Source organism: Galleria mellonella, unplaced genomic scaffold (assembly GCF_026898425.1).
Source record: "Galleria mellonella isolate WM207_F2 unplaced genomic scaffold, CSIRO_AGI_GalMel_v1 utg56, whole genome shotgun sequence".
NCBI lineage: Eukaryota > Metazoa > Arthropoda > Insecta > Lepidoptera > Pyralidae > Galleria > Galleria mellonella.
The window spans coordinates 6,056,832-6,077,476 of NW_026442117.1; the positions used below are offsets into that span (position 1 = coordinate 6,056,832).

Consider the following 20,645-nt stretch of genomic DNA (forward strand, 5'->3'; position numbering starts at 1 on the left):
ATGGCCCATTCTATGCCGGGACCACACGGCAGAATAGACAAATATAATACCGTCAAATTTTACAAACACATTCTGGGGTACATTCCAAATGTTAACAGTATAAAAAGAAGGCAATTTGAAATGAAATTTAATTTTATAACGTCCCGAATTCACAAAGGGACTCACTCGTTAAGGCTACGCAACACGTCAAACAAAATTAATTATAATTAGAAACGTGACGGTTACGTTGACAATAAAAAAAAAATATACATTAACAATTATCATGCTGTGTAAGCAGACGGGGCTTTTGAGAGAAAATTGCATATTAAAAATTACAGCATTGTAAATAAAAAATGTGTTTGTATACCCGAGGGTAGGGCGGCGTACCTCTTAAAACATCTCCAAAGCCTAACTGCGGTTGCCGACCTGCATTAGGATTTTGGGGGGCTTATGTTCAGCAGTGGACAATTAAGGGCTTATATGATGATGATGATGATGATGATGATGATACCTGTAGGATGAAGTAAGAATACAGAGTGTTAAGGAAAGTGGCTGCATTAAATTGTATTTGATGGGTTATTAATAAAAAAGAAATATTTATTTTCTTCGGTAATAAAAAAGACAACTATTCAAAACAGTTTAAATCTAAGTTATATTTATTCAATCATTCTATCTTTAAAAAAAAAACAGTTTGAATAAATAATAAAAAAAAATGTTATTACAGCTATAAATTATTTAATTAATTAACTAACAAAATATCGGAGGCCCGAAAGTTTATAACGGTTTATAATCTAATTAATTCTGGTAATTCTGAGAAATAATTAATTAATCTGAATACGTTATTATAAGCACAATAATAGCTTAATTAATTAGAATTTGCATTCACAATATATTGCTTACTGTATTCCCACAAATTAATATTCACGTAAACATGTTGTTGTTTTGAACTAACACCGGAGTAGGCGTTGATTATTTGCATAACTACTGAATAATCACTGATTAATGTCATTCAAATGAACAAATAATTACATTAATTAATTTATTTATTACATTTTATATGTAATTAATTAATTAATTTATTACATTTAATATGTATGTAAAAGAAACTTCAGAATAAAAGAACTTCATGATACAAATATTGTTTGTACTACTGCTGATGTCGGTTACCACTTTCCATCAGGTGAGCCGTCAGCTTGTTTACCATTGAAAGTTGCATAAAATAAAACTTAATTTGAAATTTCCAGTACCTGTACATTGCATTCACATAATTTAAAGTGAAATAAAACACATTTCCATGTGGTCTTGGTATAAAATGGGCTACTTCTTATTTTTCAGTGGGTATCGTTAGAGGCGACTAAGGGAACTTAATGGTTTAAAGGTTGGACAGCAGCGTCCCTCTTAAAATATCTTCAAGGCCTCATTACGGTTGCCAACCCTCCTGCTAAACGTGGCAAATACTAGTAAAACCCCCCAATAAAGACAGGCCTATGTTCAGCAACGGACAATTAACGGCTGGTATTACAGAGGCATAACACCTGAGTCCTCAGGAATGGCAACGCATGGGGGGTATCATGGGCGAGACAGTATACTCTGTTATGTCCATGGTACTGCTCGTGTCTATAGGCGACGGTTACCACTTACCATCAAGTGAGCCATCAGCTTGTTAGCCATTCTAAGTTGTACAAAAAAAAAATCTTCAGGATCAGCAATGAGCATGTAATGCCCCTGATATTAGAGGCCTTCATAGGCTACAGTAACCGCTTACTATCAGCTGGGCTGTATGCCTGTTTACCACCTCAGTGGTATAAAAAATGTATAGCACAGTATATTGCGTTACGACCATCTTACTTTCCATCGGGTGGACTGTCATCTCGCCATTTCGTGTTACATAAAAATGCGTGCTCTTCATCCATCACGAATCTCACACGTCAGTGTGAGGAGTTGTAACTGGATCACCATGGCAACTGAGGACAAACACACTGGACTCCGTCAAGGTGAAGGCAGCAACGCTCGATAATAGTGGACGATATCGTGAGACGTTTCTATGATTTGTCCATTCAGGATTGTGTTAGGTAATGAATAATAAATATATTGTTAAGCCACTTTCTTACCCGAAAGTGTCATATGTATACTCTGTTATGTCCATGGTACTGCTCATGTCTATAGGCGACGGTTACCACTTTCCATCAGGTGGGCCGTCAGCTTGTTTGCCTTTCCAAGTTGCATAAAAAAAAATATGACGTTACTAAAGGAGATTAATAGTCAAGGGAGGGGTACTGCTACTCATCAAAATTAAAACATTAAAAACCTAACTACAATGCCAATATACCTGCTAAGCGTGGCAGCTACTGGCAAAATCTCCCCACAAGGGGTAGATCTATGTTCAGCAGTGAAGAGTAAACAATTAATATGATGTTAATTAAGCTACTTCAAAAGTTATAATTTATATATATATATATATATATATATATATATATATATATATATATATATATATATATATATATATATATATATATATATATATATATATATATATATATATATATATATATATATATATATATATATATATATATATATATATATATATATATATATATATATATATATATATAAACTATTACTACTACTACCTACCTACTACTAATTGTTTTTGAAATTGATATATAATTGCGTAAAATTAATAAATATTGCTACACTTCATGACTACTTTGTTGTTACCAAAATTAAACAAAACGTATCCAAAACTCCGTATTTATTTATCATCATCATCATCATCATCATTTCAGCTATTACCTATCCATAGTTGAACATAGGCAACAACAGACACCTAATAATAAGGAACAGTCCTGAACCAACTGTATTTTTTTATACCACCAAGGTGGCAAACAAGCATACGGCCCATCTGATTGTAAGCGGTTACCGTAGCCTATGAACGGCTGCAATTTACTATTACGCGCTTATTGCCGACCCTGAAGAGACCTCTTTACCCCCCTTTTGAACAACCCCATGGTGTAGTTTATCATTAATTTATATTTGTTGAGTTTCCTAACACTCCACGTGTTTTATTCGTTCATAAATTACAAGGGCTTTAACGTAAGGATAGACATTTGAATCCAAGCCCCAGATATCGTTAATCTGAACCCGGCGCGGCAAATCTTGATTTGGTTGTAAAACGTAACTATTACAACGTAATTGGGTATTAAATCGCTTAATTGATCGCTAAAATGTTTTATTATTATATCCTTATTATTATTTGTCTGTTTATATTGTTTGTTTATATGTCGTGCGATATCTTTTATTGATCCTGAAGTCGTTCTGAACGTACTTATTATACTAACAAAAAATTTTAATTCTTTGTTAGTTTAATAAACAGCATTTATTTATTTTTATTTTTTAATTTACGAAAAACAAACACAGCTTGTCTGATTGGTAAACGGTTACTGTAGCTGTACATCTATAAGGAAGGTTGATATATATATATATATATATATATATATATATATATATATATATATATATATATATATATATATATATATATATATATATTATATTTATTACCTTGTAAATCTATCATTTGTAAATTAATTTGGAAAATTCTTTTTTTTTTATTTATTTATTTATTTCATTCTTTATTGCACAATAAAACTTTGTACAAATGGTGAGCTTAATGCCGTATGGCATTCTCTACCAGCTAACCATTGGATAAAAACAGAAAGCGTATGAAGAGCAGATGTGGTGAAAAATAGGTGACATTTAGGCATACTAATACATTAAGGCAATACACAATATAAATATAATACACACATTAGAAATGCACATATAATACATTTTTTTTTATCTGACAGAATATACTTACTTTACTGATCCAATAAAAATATTATCAAAATCGGTTCAGGAGTTTAGTTTTTAAATCAAAATAACTAATTTTGTAACAATTAAAGTATTTTTTTTTTGTATAAAACACAATGTCCAGTTATCATAAATTATCATAAATCAAATTACAGTTGGCCATGTGGTCTTGACCTTTCTTGTGGCGTAAAAGTCGACTAAGGGAGGGCAAGGGATGGTTAGCAGCGTCCCTCTTAAAACATCTCTAAAGCCTGACTGCGTTTGCCAATCCACCTGCCAAGCGTGGCAACTGCTGGCAAACTCCCCAAGAGGGAGACTTATGTTCAGCAGTGGACAGTTAAGGGCTGATATGATGATAATGATTATAAAAGACTCTTTATTGTTTCCTCCAAAAGATTCCTCCAAACAATGGGCGACCATATCGCTAGAAGCGATCTCTTCCAGGCAACCTTTGTATGGAGAGGAGTAATTATAAACAATATGGTAATTTTGTATTAGTTATATTCTCAATACACTCTCATTTATCTTCTTCGTTTGTTTATCTTTCTTCTCTTTTGCTTTCACACTCTCTGTATTAGTGATTACTTTCTCTAAACGTTCCCTTTTTTAAATCACATTACCCGCAATCGAATCTACGTCTGTATTAGCTCTCTTGAGATATTTATGTGCACTTTACCAAATCCCAAGTTCACCCGAGAACGAGTTAAGTACTAAATCTTTCCAATTGCTCTGATTTAACCGTTGTAACAATTCAATTGCCGGCATCCTGGATAATGGGTTTGCGTAAGGTTTCATATTCCATTCTGGATCGAGCTAATTTAGGGGAAGACATTTTCGAAACTGACTTAGACCTTTCTGCAACTAATAAAATGTTTTTATTAAAGATCAAAACAAAGAGTTGTGATTTTAGTCATTAATTTTAATACAAAAATGGATGATTTTCAGTTAGTGACACCCTTGTCCGAATTCGGTGGACCTTTATACTGTGCTTTCAACATCCGAGATACCCAGAAAAGCTGATGCCTCGGAAATATAGAAGGCGTAATTTTATAAAATACTTTCTGCAGACATCAAGGTTTTTAAGGGCTCAAAACCAAAAACGTTCATCGAATTGAGACAGAAATCGCACTTGCTGAAAATCAACCAAACATACATATATACGATTATAACAGAATAGGGAATAATCTTCTATCTTTTTTTTTATACAACTTAGAATGGCAAACAAACTGACAACCCATCTGATGGAAAGTGGTAACCGTCGCCTATAGACATGAGCAGTACCATGGACATAACAGAGTATACTGTTTCGTCCATGATACCCCCCATGCGTTGCCATTCCTGGGGACTCGGGTATTATTCCTCTGTACCCTGTAAATTCACACCACATCCCACCCTTCAAACCGAAACACAGCCATGCAAACATAACTGGTTTACGGTTGAAACACGGATGAGACAGAGATACCCAAGCAAATGACTTTTGTACAAAGTCTCCCTCCAAAGGTTTCTACAAAGAAAATTTGCCAAAATATCTCATGGTTTTGTTAAATATATTTTTTGTTTGCTATTAGCTCACAAATTTATTACTGTAATCTTAAATTAACAATAATATACATAGGATTCTTTTTAATCTAAAGTTTATTACTGCATAAATAACGTCTATACATGTGGACATGTGTGTGCACACACACACATCTGTATCCGAGCGCAGTATGTCATATATTCGAACTGTCATATTTAGGTCACAGAAAGAGGGTGAAGTCGGAGGGAGTAAGGAGTGAGCCATACTGTATACCTTATTATTTAATATACTATGCTGGTAAAAAGAGATTGTTAGTAATTTATTTATTTTATTTACTGCAATTTTTTTTAAGAAAAACTAACAACTAAAAATTTCATAATAAAAAGTAATAGAATCAAACAAGCACTGAAGCCCCTCCCCCAAGCTAACCCCTGAGCTAGTAATATACCCTATCAGATCGATCTCCATGCGGTTGGACCTGGAAACCACGATAGGTTAATTCCTGATGAATTCGTGATGATGGACCAACTGATCTGCTTTCGTCTTCAGCTGTCAACACTATTTCAGGGTACTAGGCAGTGTTATAATGAAAAAATGAAATGCCATTATCACCCATTAAATATACCATCATTGCCATCACATCAGTCTTTAACTGACCACTAATGAACATAAACCTTCCCCTTGGGGGGTATTGCCAGTAGTTGCCGCGCTTGGTAGGCAGATTGTCAACCGTAGTTGGGCTTTGGATATATTTTAAGTGGGATGCTGCTGCCCATCCCTCTCCCTCCCTTAGTCGCCTCTTATGACACCCACGGGAAAGGAAGTGGTGGCCTATTCTATGCAGGGACCACACGGCATTAAAGATATGAATTATAACAATTATTGTGACTTTATAACATGTTATGGACATCATATAATGAAAGAAGAAAAAATATTATTACTTTGCAAGCTAGTAGTTTTTGTGTTCGTCTTATTTCCCTTTCCCCTTAAACTGACACGCACTGAAGTCATAATAAGTCGGCAGCTTGTTAACGGACGGTCGGGACTGTGCTTCTAAAAGTTTTCAACGAACTTTGTATAAAAGAAAATAATGATAAATACTGGGTATATATGTTTACAAAGCGTCAGCTAAACTTCTAAATATTATCTTCAGAAGTGAAACCACTTGTACTTTACCAACAAGAATAAGTCCTTGCCCTTGTCCTTGACTTTGTCCTTGACTTTGTCCTTTTAAGTTCAAGTATTTTTACTTGTAAAAATTTATTCTAACTCCTACCAAATGCTAACAATCTTCAGCATTTACATACTTCTAAATGTTAAATCTAAATATAAAATTAGCGGCTGTGGGTACAGTAAGTAACTATATAAGCTTTAAATCTTAGTTTCATCGCACGCACACACGCACACGTATATGCACACACGCACGCACAGGCACACGAACACGAACGTCTGTGTGACAAACTAACTAAATCACATTAAAAATATTTGAATGTAGAATGCAGAATTACATCGAAAATATTTGAATTAAGAATAAGAAATAGCGTGTTCACCAAAAGCAGTATTTTTTCTTCACAAAGAAAAAAAGCAACGTTAGTAGTCATAAATTTAAAATGGAATCATGGGACTAACACGGGAGTAAACCCTATCGATTGCAAAAGGAATTCTGAAAATCGGTTCGGAATTGGCGATCTATGAAAAAGGTCACGAATGGTCGATTGAGAAACGTTGTCCCTTGTAACAATACGATGTGGGGTAAGGCCGCCTGACATTTAGCGTGTCTGTATTTTTAGGTTGAGCTGCGCAAAAACTCTGAACTAGATATCAATATATTTTATTAATCTATTTGTCTATATGTATTATAAAAGTTCGATATTTTTGGATATTTTTAATTTCGAATATTTTTATGTATCTATATATATTTTTTTTATTTTACATATCACACAATATTTTAATTGTTTATTGATTTACTACAGTACAGTATGGTATCGTACAATTTTATCGCTACGATATAATATTAAAACAAAATTTATGATACGCTTTTATTATTACTTGACTGCACAAAAAAGGAATATAATAATTTCATAGCTCATGTATGTATGCGAGTCTCTTTATATTAGATTAACTTCCAAATATTTATAGTTTAATAGATACATTTGGATATATGTAGGTTATAGTTAAAATTTTTACATTGTCCCAAGTAATACCGGTAATAACTTTTTGATAACAGTTAATTTTATTTTCCTTAATAGTTGTAGCGAACTCTCTGTTACAATATTTATAGTTTTATCTTTGTAATTGCTTTTTTTATTGTACTTTTTTATTTCTTTTTTTTTTATAACATTATATTTTTCTTTATTGTTGTGTCTTTTGCTACGTAATCTCTAAATAAAAATAAAAACCCTCTATAACCCTTTCTATGGTTCTAATTAATTAATTTCCACGATTTTATTTATATCGTCAATGTGTATAGAAATATAAAAGTATACTTATCAATATAATTAACAATCATTTTGTTTCACTATTGTAACGTAACGGTAAAATCGTGTCGCTATACGATAAATTTGAAAAAAAATTAATATCAAATTAAATTTTAATTTATCACATATAATACACATACATACAAAAATGTGTAATTAAATTAACAATCGATTTATTTCACTATCGTATCGTGACGGTAAAATCGTATGATAACGTGTCACATTACGATAAATTGTAAAAAATACAAGTATCAATTTAAAACTGTAACTTATAACGAGTTTGGTATCTTTCTTTTGTTTGAAGTTGTTAATTTAAAAAGAGTGACAAAACATGATGTCTATTTTTATATATAAAAACGGTTAATCGATACGGTACGGTTGGATTTTATAACAGTATGACTAGAACAGTTGATATGAAAAAAGTAAACACTTTGTACCAAAGTAATTTTACTAATTACAAGTATTGAACTTTTAATCATAGTTTGAATGTCTGATTAATAAATTAATAATAACTCATGTCTATTTAGAAACTTTAAATTGTACATATTAGAATTCAAAACAAGTGTAATTTAAATTTTATATCAATTCATATAGTTTAGTACAGTTATATCAGTATATATATATATATATATATATATATATATATATATATATATATATATATATATATGTGATTATTTCTTGTTATTATTTATATCTATAATAAGTTTACTATTGTAATCTTTTAGAGGAAACAATAAAGAGTATCTATTATATATATATATATATATATATATATATATATATATATATATATATATATATATATATATATAGTAAAGTTTTTGTTTAAATAGTGAAAGTATTATATATGTAATATAGTCGTTCATTGTCCACTAATGAACATAAGCTTCCCCCATAAGGCAAGTTTTATCGGTAGTTGCCACGCTTAGCGGGCAGGTTGGCAACCGCAGTTATGTCTTAGTGACGTTATGAGAAGTACGTTGCTTCCCATTCCTCGACCATTTAGTTCCTTTAGTCGCCTCTTAACTCACCCACGGGAAAAGAAGGGATGGCCCATCCTATGCTGGGAGCACACAATTTCAACGGTCACTCTTCAAGTCAGAGAAGAAACCAATCGAAATGAATATTGATATCTGACCGGTATAGGTAATATAGAAAAAGATGATAACCTTGTTTCCATCATCATTGTCCATAGGGGCTTAAGATATAGATTTTTTTTAATACAACTTCAGTCTGCCTAGAATGGCAAACAAGCTGACAGCCCATCTGATGGAAAGTGATAACCGTCACCTATAGACGTGAGCAGTGCTATGGACATAACAGAGTATGCTGTTTCGCCCATGATACCCCCCATGCGTTGCCATACCTGAGGACTTAGATGTTATTCCTCTGTACCCTGTAAATTCACGCCATATCCCACCCTTCAAACCGAAACACAGCCATGCAAAACACAACTGCTTTACGGTTGAAACAAGAATGGGACAGAGGTACCCAAGCAAACGACATTTATGATATTATGTATGTACGATACTAGATATTACTGTAATATTACCGACATAATAAAATTATATTTCATTCTAATATTTTTTCTTCATTTCGAATATGATAATAATTTGAAGTATATTCAATTTTCAAAGCTTTTACCAGATGTAAGTTTGTGCCTAATAATTTATGTAACGCCCACACAAAAGCTCGCTTAGACCACGTCTCTGGAGCTTTTTCGGTTAATAAGTTGCTAAAGATTTGAGTGAATTTGCTTTGAATTTTTTTATATGGAAGTAAATACGAGTATAATACCTAATATTAATCGCGTGGTTCCGACATAGAATGGACCACCCCTTCCTTTCTCGTGGGTGTCGTTAGACGACTATGGAAACTTAATGGTCGATGGATAGGCTGCAGTATCCCTTTTAAAATACCACAACAGTCTAACTATTACTAATTATACCGCCTGCCAAGCGTAGCTGCTAGGCATAGACCATCCCCATGGACTGCCATAAGGAACGGTCCTGAGACACCCGTATCCACTGACTCTCTGTAATACATTTGAAGTCGACAGTCCATCTAGTGGGGAGTCGTCCTACGTATGCCCATACGGTGTTGCCACTCAAGAACCTTTCTTTTCCATCGGTTGTCGATTCTATGAACTATGTGACCAATTCGTATTACATGCTGAATTAATAATATAATGGATGGATGTAACAGGGGGAAAGGGATTGTTAGGAATGGGGATCTAATAGCTGCATTGCTGGTAATAAATCCTATCAGGTCACACTCCACGTAGTTAATTTAACGGTTAATTCTTGTGGATTTTATCACAATACGCTTATTTGCTTTCATCCTCACCTATCATCCCTCAATAGTGGCCTGCCAGTGTACCTCGGTTGTATATATATATATATATATATATTTGCTCTTCTATTATAGTTAATTGCTTGTTATAATAATATTTTATGTATTTATTTATGTATGTATTTATTATATAAATATACCAAGTATTGCTTTATTTTTCCTCTATTCAATAATGCACCGTCTACTTATTGTATCTTTGTTTTTTTGTTTTGTATATTGTATCTGTTTGCCCAATGGTCGACTGGTAGAGAACACCGACCGGTGTTAAGTCCGCCATATGTACACAGAATTTTACTGTGCATTAAAAGTTGAAATAAATAAATATATTTATATTATTGTTTAAGTGATGCAATAAAGAGAAAATAAATAAATAAATATTTAACAAAAAATGTAATTTATGATTTTATTTATGTGCTTATTTTTCTTTTCAGATAATACAAATAAAGTGCAGTCCTTTTGGGGACTGGCGAATCGAAAACGGCGCTCAGCGCTTGTACGATTACGTAAGTATCTATATATACACTAGTCACAAAAATTAAGGGATATAATTTTTTTTTATGTAAGACCACCACACCCAAACATGACAAAAAATATTCATGATCATGTCTGAAAACTGGACACTTGGAGCTACAATTTGCTTTTTTTTCTATTTGCTGTATCATCGTTTTCTTCGGCGTTACAGCTCGTTGAAGATCACCCAAAAATTTTGATTTTTTTTTTATATTCCTTAATTTTTGTGGCTAATGTATCTATCATCATGCTAAACACCGTTGTGATAAAAGATTGTGGTGTTAAGAACTCTTCGACATGATGCTTACAGCTACCTTTCACTATCCCACTGCTCGGGGACTTCATCCTCACATCCTAGAACCGGAATGGTCACACAGTATAATTTCAGAGGAGTTTCCTCCCGCGAAAAATTTGGTTACGGAATGATCTTCCAAATGAGATTTTTCCTAGAAACTATCAGCATGAGTGTCGTCAAAAAGGGCGTATTAAAATTTCTTAAGAGTCGACAATGCGCATGTGACATCCCTGATGTTACAGGCGTCCATTGGCTACAGTAACCTTGTTTACCATCAGATGGACTGTTTCCTTGTTTGCTATCATAGTAGTATAAAAAAAAAAGGTTTAGACAGAGAACCAAACAAAGATAGTAAGGGCCTCTATCTTTTACTTTCATCTCTAGTTTAATACACTTTCATAACTAGGTTTCTTACAAGCATATCAGTTCCGGAGAATCTTACCTCTTCCCTTAGATAAACGGTTTAAATAATCATGACAGCCATTTCCTCTGTACTTACATCGGAATATTAGTTTTAATGAATGAATTACGTTAATTAACATACTATATAAAGTATATAATCCAATTCAGCCGTTAACTGTCTAATTCTGAACTTAGGGGGGGGGGAGGGATTGTTGGCAATGGAGTTTGACAGCCCCATTGCCAGCAATATGCCCTAATAGGTCGACCTCCACGTGAGTCCCCCTGGAAACCATCGGAAACAATTCTTGTTGAATTCGTCACGATGGGCTAACTGACCTGCTTCATCCTCACCTTAGATATCCTTCACTGGTGCCCCGCCGGTGTATTCCGATAGCGCGGGTGGGGTTCCCATTCCATTATCACCCATTAAAAAAAATGCTGAACTTAAACCTTCCCCATAAGGAAGGTTTTTCCCATAGTTTGCCAAGCTTGACAAAAGTATTTAGTAATATTTTAAGAAGGACGCTGCTATCTATCCATCAACTATGAAGTATATATCAAATTAGAAAATAACTCATCTGTGCACTAAATTCCATTCGAATCCGTTTAGTAGTTTTTGCTTGAAAGACTAATAAACGCCCATCCAAACTTTCGCATTTGTAACAGTAACAGGATTAGCGAGGTTATTGAATTCAACGTGTTACCATCAAATGGCCCGCAGAATTTTTGTAATATTTTACGACAGCTAACTTGCTGAAATTGGCAATTTCGCCTCGTGATAATGAAATATATTACTTAAAATACACACAAGAGAAATCGTCTTTAAACAGCGTCAGCTCACTATATTCTGTTAATGGTGGGAAGGAAAATGAGTCCCTTGGATTTTCCAGGCTATAATCGTATATAATATGTCACCGAGGGTACAAGGTCTTATTGTCCCTGATACGAAATAAACTTATCCCGCTTTTTATAGTAAAGGTTCATATTCCTGGGGAGAGCTTTGACGTGATAATGCACTTTCTTTTGCCCATCCCGAAACTAGGAAATCAAATTGTGAGTTTACATTCAAGCGGCTACAAAAGAAAGGAATATTTTAATACATTTTTTTTACATGCTTTATCACGTGGATTCACTCGCGTTAATCAATGCATGAAGTATCCTATATAACTGCATATCTGACGACAAAAGATTTTATAATAAAATTATTTAAATTGGTAACAGAGGGAGACTTTGTATAAAAGTCGATTGCTTGGGTACCTCTGTCCCATTCGTGTTTCTACCGTGAAGCAGTTGTGTTTGCATGGCTGTGTTTCAGTTTGAAGGGTGGGATATGGCGTGAATTTATAGGGTACAGAGGAATAACACCTGAGTCCTCAGAAATGGCAACGCATGGGGGAGGTATCATGGGCGAAACAGTATACTCTGTTATGTCCATGGTACTGCTCATGTCTATAGGCGACAGTTACCACTTTCCATCAGGTGGGCCGTCAGCTTGTTTGCCATTCTAAGTTGTATAAAAAAAAATTGTTATTTAATGCATAGTTTAAAAATATAATTATAGTTTGTACGTATATAATTAGTAGTGTATAAATTGTAATTAATTAAAAGTAAATTTTAATCGCAATAACTGTATATACCTAAAAATAAAAGATTTATTAGTACTATTATTATTATTATTATAACGGATGTACTCTGAAGAACTCTTCAATATGATGCCAACTTTTATCATCGTACCGCTCGCTATCGGCAGGGAATGCATCCTTACGCTTAATTCCTTCCCGTCCTTATTAATAAATACAAAAAAAGAACAAGAAAAAAATTTGGAGATGTTTTAAAAAAGGCGCTGCTGCCATCCCTTGACCATAGCTCTCTTAGTCGCCTCTTACAACATCCACGGGAAAGAAAGGGATGGGCTATTCTATGACAGGATCTACGCAAATAGTGATATATAGAGTGGAAATGCCTAAATACTGACATAGGGGGGAAAGGGATTGTTAGTAATGGGGACTGAGAATCCCATTGCTAGCAATACACCCAACCAGGTCCACCTCCTCGCGGTTCCCCCTGGAAACTATCATGGTTAACTCCTGATGAATTCATCATGTTGGGCTAACTGGCCTGTTTTCATTCTCATCTATCACCTTTCACTGGTGCCCCGCCAGCGTATCCCGTTAGCGCAGGCTCGGTTACCATTCCATTTTCACCTGTTAAAAAAAAATACTGACATAAATACACTAGTTGTACGACATTAAAAGGGTATTATTAAAATATCGGCATTATGAAATTCTAGCAAACAAATGGTTACCCCCGACTAAACTATTTATAACCAAATGCACGCGAAACTCGCCACTCTGCTCCGCGATCATACAACCTTATCGCCAAGAATCTGCACGATATCTGACTATTAGCATTCATTAGAACGTTTTATTTTATACTAGCTTTACACCCAGGATTTGCACGCTTAAAATATGGTAAAAAGTACCATGCAAATTTACCAGCGATAACAGCATGCTCTAGATGTGTACAGTGAGTGAATAAAAAAGTAACCTGTGTTCTTCCCCGTCCCGTAATATAAAGTTTTTTTATGCAACTTAAAATGACAAGCAAGCTGACGGCCCACCTGATGGAAAGTGGTAACCGTCGCCTATAGACATGAGCAGTACCATGGACATAACAGAGTATACTGTTTCACCCATGATACCCCCCATGCGTTGCTATTCCTGAGGACTCGGGTGTTATTCCTCTATACCCTGTAAATTCACTGCCATATCCCACCCTTCAAACCAAAACATAGTCATACAAAGAACTGCTTTACGGTAGAAATAGGAATGGGACAGAGGTGCCCAAACAAACGACTTTTATACAAAGTCTCCCTCTGGTAAAGTGAAGTATGTGTATATCAAATTTCATAGTAATTTGTTAATCTGTTAAAGCACTGAGAGGTATAAATTAAAAAAAAATTGCAAGAGCGAAACAATATTAGTAAATAATACTTATATAATAATGGTTGACTTATAGAGAACACCGTCCGGTGTTTAGTTCGCCAAATGTACATAGAATTTTATTGTGCGTTAAAGTTTAAATAAATATATAATGTTAACAGAGATTTAAAAGAATAATCGTTAAATTTCTTGCGGACTCCTCTCAACAGATAACAACTTTCCGAACCCTGCGATAGATTTAAAAAAAATAACGATTTAAACAAGTCTACTTGAATAAAGATTATTTTGAATTTGAATTTAATATTACTTCCTTTCCGTCCTTACTAATATTATTAGAAAAAAAACGATATCAAAGAGAGACTATACAAAAAAAGGGTCGTTGTCCCACTGGTATTTGTATCCTGAAACAGCTGTACTTGTATAGTTTGAAGGGTGAGATATGGCAGCGAAATTACAGGGTACGGGAACATAATACCACAGTCTTCGAGATTTGCAATGCATGAGGTATACCAAATATGTCATGGCAGTGAAATACAGTTCTCAACCGACTTCAGAAGGAAGAAGGTTCTCACTCAATTCGGTTGTATTTTTTTTTATGTTTGTTGCCTCATAACTCCATCAGTTCTAAACCGATTTAGATAATTCTTTTTTTATCTGAAAGTATATACTTACAGATTGATTCCGTGGAAAATTATATCTAGATTGGTTTAATAGTTTAGTTTTTAAATTATATATATATATATATATATATATATATATATATATATATATATATATATATATATATATATATATATATATATATATATATATATATATATATATATATATATATATATATATATATATATATATATATAATACAGCGTAGTTACATAATTTTACCACAAGTCGATTTTGTTTATTGAACACAATCTTTAATAACTACTGGCAACTAGTGGCAAAGCTCCCCTTATGGGAAAGGCTTATGTTCAACAGTGGACAGTTAAATGATGAGAAATGATGATGAATAGCCTAACTTCCGTCGCTTATCTTCATGCTGCAAAACCTATATACTGACATAACTCTTGATTTTATTATAATATAGATTCCCCCCATTCAATGTTTTATGGGAAAGCAAATAAATGGAACCGTAAAAGGTTGAAATAACAGCGTATTTAAATTTTTCATTGCAATAAATGCGTCTAACGTTGAAGTTTCCGGGGGGAAAGGGATTGTTTGCAATGGTGTTTGACAGTCCCATTGCTAGCAATGTGCCCTGTTAGGTCGACCTCCACGTGGTTCCCCCTGGAAACCATCGTGAACAATTCTTGTTGAATTCGTCACGATGGGCTAACTGACCTACTTCATTCTCACCTATCATCCTTCACTGGTGCCCCGCCGGTGTATATCGATAGCGCGGGTGGGATTACCATTCCATTATCACCCATTAAAAAAAAAAACGTTGAAATTGATGTTGTCGTAATACATATGTAGAGAAATTGTATCTGATGGTGTCTGTACATGGAAGGTATTTAAAAAAAATTATGTAAGAGATTTTAATAAAAAACAATACAGCAATAGAAGCTATCGCCAGTAGCCATTTATCTTAAAAAAACAAAGAGGTTGATAATTGAGAATTAGGTTGTATGTTTTTTTTTTTATTATTTTTCTTATATCTTTGTCAGTTTTAAACTGATTTGAAAAATTCCTTTTTAATTTGAAAGCATATACTTACAAATTATTCCTATAGGAGTTTTTTCAAAATTTATTCAATAGTTTAGTTTTTAGATCAATATAACTGGTTTTGCTACAATTGAAATCGGTTTTTTTTTTTAAGAAATACAATCATAATTATGTAAAGGTGTTAAAGTACTACAGATAAGTGACTATCGAATGGAGTCACTAGTATTGCAAGTGTTTATAAGCTACGGTAACTGCTTACTGTCATTTGAACCGTATACATGTTAGCCATTTCAGTGGTACAAAAAAAATACTTACTTTCATACTATTTTTTTATGAAGTACAAGTTACCTTCAGTCATTTTGTAATAAATAATATTTTTTTAATTTTTAGTACCTAATAATTTACATCTTCTAATTTATAAAATAAAACAAATAAAGTACATTCATAAATTAAATAAAACATAAAATAAATAAAATACATTCAAAATGTCACTTCAACTATTTTCTAAGTTTATTAATAGTTTCCAATTAATAATAAAGTGTTAAAACAAAATCCCTTACGGTCTGTCTGTAATCGCATTTACAGAGTTTAAAGAGAAAGTTACTACAATGGGGTGAACGTTGGTCACCATTAAAACGCCATTAAGCAATTGTTTCCGTAATTGGAACAAAGGTTGTTTCTGTTACGAACAGCAGGAAACAAGGAAAAGTTCCACTTTAATAGTGAGTTATATTACAGATGAGTTATTTATTTAAAACTATTTTATTTTTGAGATTATTCGATTAAAATTATTTTTAAATACGATGAAAAGTCTAATACAAGTAAATAGTACATACATACCTGCTTCTTTATTGCCGACGTTTCGACGTGGATTGCACCATGTCATGGTCACGACAGGACAGGTCCTGTTTTATATATATTCTTTATTACACTTGTAAATTACATTGTTAATGCATTTATAAATATTGTGAGCAAGGGTGGACTTATCCCTGACAGAGATCTCTTCCAGTCAACCCAATGCAGTTAGAAAACATGTTGTTAGCGGGTAGCTGAAGTGCTACAACTATTAATATTTAGTATACATAAACAAATATACAGTATTATTTACATGTAAAAACCTTTTGCTCGCGTTAAGTCCCGATTATGTATTTAAAAATATGTGTAAAAAGAACGCGAAAGTTTAAAATTAACTCGAATTATTTTGTTTAATTCCGCTACCGTTAGTATGTGTGCGACTGCCAACACTTGAGGATTGGCCATCACTATTACTACCAGAAGTTCCACAACCGTCCATATTAGCTATCAATCTTCGACTGCCATTTTCTTTGCACACGTTTAGCGATATATGTCTCACCTCTAAACGGGGCATATTCAGGCAAATTTTTAGATCACTGCTCGGAGCCTAGTGTTAACAGTTCGGCACCCAAACCGCAAAACGCGAATATGAAAGACTGTGGAACTTCTGGTAGTAATAGTGGTGGTCAATCTTTGAGTGTTGGCAGTCGCACACACACTAACGGTAACGGAATTAAACAAAATAATTCTAATAAAATAACCGGTTATTTTGACTTTCATAAGATATGATCTAGTTCAGTAACAGATGAGTTTGAAAGGGTCTTAGTACGCTTGTTGCGTTTATTTTTAGTGCCCTAAAACGGTAGAATGTGGGAATATCGATCCTTTATAGAATGTTGTGCCATTTTATGGTATACCGAAAACACTGGGCGGTTTTATAGCGTGTTCGGAATTTTATACACATCTACAAGTAATTGTGATCCATGTAATGTGAATTTAGTATTCGCGGCCACTTATTGAACAACGTTTATTAAAGATGATGATGGAAGAAAGAAAGAACTAAAATCTGGTTCTAAAATTTGTAAGTATTTAAATATTTGATTATTGTGGTGTCAATCCGCAGTAATAAATAAATAGTACACAATTTATTGAACAAACATTTGTCGAAGACGACATGATAAACATAGTAAGTTAAAATATTCTTATATATATGTATATATACATATATGTATGTGTATACATAGATACATTGTTAAAAAATTGAGCATATGTCTTCCGTGATGATAAATACTAACAATGTGAATTTAATTAATTCAAGTAACTCAGTTCTCGATTCACGTTTTATTTCTACGCGAAAGAAGTTGCTGGTTGAACTAGATTATAATATTAGTAAGGATTCGTTTGCTATATGGTCGCAGCATAGAATGGGCCTTCTCTTCCTTTCCCATGGATGTCGTAAGATACGACTAATAGAATTTAATGGAAGAGATGGGCAGCAGCGTTCCTCTTAAAAACATTTCTACAAACCTAACTGCGGTTGTCAACTAGCCAACCAAACGTGGCAACTACTGACAAAACTTACTTAGGAGGACTTATGTCCAGCAGTGGGCAACTAACGGCTGTAATAATAATAAGAATTCGTTGATAAAGATTTACGAGTATAAGCTCTACAAAGACCACTCAAAATGTCCGCGAAATAAGATTAATGACCCCCTCTTAATTAGGATCCGCTGAAACATTTCTGAACCGATCAATCAATATATACTTCAGATTATAATATTTGTCAGTCTGTCGTTTACTTTGGAAATTCATTAGGAAAGTAAAATAAGATTATCGGGCCAACGTCTTAAACAGATTCTCTTAAAGATTCTGAATAATTTTACCAATTATGAGATCTATTTTTGAACGATGTTCAGCTAGGCAAATATTTAAAATATTACTTGCAACTTTTTAGACTTTAATTGCGTTTGCATTGTAAATTTAATAATATGTTTAACAATACTTTATCTCTGCTTCCATTAATTTATTATTATTTGTCGTAAGTCAGTTCGGCAGTACACCCTCATAGCCTACAGCCTAAATGGTCGCGTATAACGCGGTTTCAGAGATGTTTTCTCCCTCGAACACTCAGGTTATGGAATGAGCTCTTCGTCGAGGTTTTCCCGTTTTTTTTTAAGGGGTGATAATGGAATGGTAACCCCACCCGCGCTATTAGTATACACCGGCAGAGCACCAGAGAAGGATGATAGATGAAGATAGATAGAATGAAGCAGGTCAGTTAGCCCATCGTGACGAATTCAACAAGAATTGTTCACGATGGTTTCCAGGGGAAACCACGTGGAGGTCGACCTGATATTGCTAGCAATGTCAAACTCCATTGCTAACAATCCCTTTCCCCCCGAGGTTTTCCCGTTAGACTACAGCATGGACTTCTTCAAAAGGGGGGTAAAGATGTTTCTTCAGGGCTGGTAACGCACGTAAAATACCTGATATTGCAGGCGTTTATAGGCTACGGTAACCACTTACCATCAAGTGGGCTGTATACTTGATTGCCACTTCAGTGGTATAAAAATTAGTGAACACTTTATGTGGTTGCTAAGATGATTGGCAATTGGCATCATATTGAGTGGTTAAACTATAATTGTAATTCTAAGAGAGATAATATGATGCCCACATTTAACTTTTTTTTATACAATTTAGAATGGCAAACAAGCTCACGGTTCCTGAGGACTCAGGTGTTATTCCTCTGTACCCTGTAAATTCACGCCATATCCCACCCTTCAAACCGAAACACAGCCATGCAAACACAACTGCTTCACGGTTGAAACACGAATGGGACAGAGGTACCCAAGCAATCGACTTTTGTACAAAGTCTCCCTCTGGTAAATTATATACTACATAAATATGGGCACTTCCAAATATTCTTGCCACCTTTTTATTACCAAATAAAGTATTCAGGTGAATTTCCTTGGTCGTTAGCGTCGATAACGCAGCACTCGACTCTTATGTATTCCTTCGCATATGTACCTGTACGGAATCAATCGGCAAATTCTTTCACCTCTATCTTGTCACTCAGAATAATTGATCGATTTGTTAACTGTACTGTACGTATACTCAGTCAATGTTAATGACATTAATAGATTTTCTTTTTTTTTTATACAACTTAGAACGGCAAACAAGCTGACGGCCCACCTGATGGAAAGTGGTAACCGTCGCCTATAGACATGAGCAGTACCATGCACATAACAGAGTATACTGTTTCGTCCATGATACCCCCCATGCGTTGCCATTCCTGTGATTCCAAAAATTCACAATTATTATACAATATGGTATAATAATAATTATACAATATAAAGGAAAGGAATAGCTGACCGCTGTAAAATAACCAACTGGGACATATAGAGGCATTGTAGAATACAATAAAATTGGAAGGGACGGTCTATAAAAAGGGTTAGATCTGTGTTCGACGTTTTACTTGACTTCAAAAAAGGAAGAGTTTTTATGTTCGACTGTTTATTTTTTTTTTATATGTATATTCACTAATATCTTCGACAATTGTGAACCGACTTTTTTAATGTGTGACTAACTAGGAAGTTTGGGTTATTTTTCTGCTTGAAATATTTTTTTTAATAAGTAAAAATGATGTATGTGTATAATGAATGTATGTAAATATATTATATAAATTTATATATATATATATATATATATATATATATATATATATATATATATATATATATATATATATATATATATATATATATATATATATATATATATATATATATATATAATTTAAGCCACAGGATACAGATAATAATTAAAAAAATTAATTACCAATCACACAG

General features: G+C 33.6%; 1 protein-coding gene across 7 annotated transcripts in view; it reads left to right on the forward strand.

Annotated features, from left to right (window-relative positions):
• The window catches only part of LOC113514810 (potassium voltage-gated channel protein Shaw), a 136,814-nt gene that overhangs the window by 68,125 nt on the left and 48,044 nt on the right, over positions 1-20,645 (forward strand). For all 7 annotated transcript variants that reach the window (XR_008253339.1, XR_008253338.1, XR_008253340.1 and 4 more), the window contains exon 2: positions 10,620-10,691. The gene's annotated coding sequence lies outside the window, so the exon portion shown is untranslated. The remainder of the gene's footprint in view (positions 1-10,619; positions 10,692-20,645) is intronic.